The sequence below is a fragment of the Limulus polyphemus genome, unplaced genomic scaffold, assembly GCF_000517525.1.
Source record: "Limulus polyphemus unplaced genomic scaffold, Limulus_polyphemus-2.1.2 Scaffold1176, whole genome shotgun sequence".
Classification (NCBI taxonomy): Eukaryota; Metazoa; Arthropoda; class Merostomata; order Xiphosura; family Limulidae; genus Limulus; species Limulus polyphemus.
In genome coordinates this window covers 18,169-18,673 of record NW_013666786.1, presented here as the reverse complement: position 1 = coordinate 18,673, position 505 = coordinate 18,169, and the positions used below count along the sequence as shown (strand labels likewise).

Here is a 505-nt window from a genome sequence, read left to right as displayed (position 1 = left end):
TGGTTGGCCTTTGGATGTTGTAGAGGCAGTAAATTTAAGTGTGTTTAAGAAAAAGCTTGATAAGTATATGAACGATAAGGGCTGGTTTTAAGATTTTTTATTATTATTTTAATTTAGTTTAGAGGATGGAATAGTCGAAGTGAACCAATAGGTCCCAAAACATTTAGTTATGTTAAGACGTGGTATAAATTGTTAAGTACACATTTTTATGGTTAGTAAGAACTTACTAATTCTCAACTGTTGAATTTATTGATGAATGTCATAAAAAGATTTACATTTTACTTTTTTGTCTGGCCTACAGTTTAATACATAAAACTGAGTACTAAAAAGAGACAAATTTTAATAAATTATTAAGCTGAGGGTTTCTGATAATCAAGAAAAAACATTTCTGATAATCGTTTTTATTATTAGTATGTTGAATGTCCCTCTAAGAGTATATATAGATACACAGGGATAGGTGGTGTGTATGTATATATATATATATATATATATATATATATATATA

The 505-nt window shown here is 26.7% G+C and overlaps 1 protein-coding gene across 1 annotated transcript in view; it reads right to left on the bottom strand.

The window, feature by feature from the left end:
* Positions 1-505, bottom strand: part of LOC106462470 (protein disulfide-isomerase A6-like) — a 21,682-nt gene that overhangs the window by 5,602 nt on the left and 15,575 nt on the right. The gene's annotated exons all lie outside the window — the stretch shown is intronic.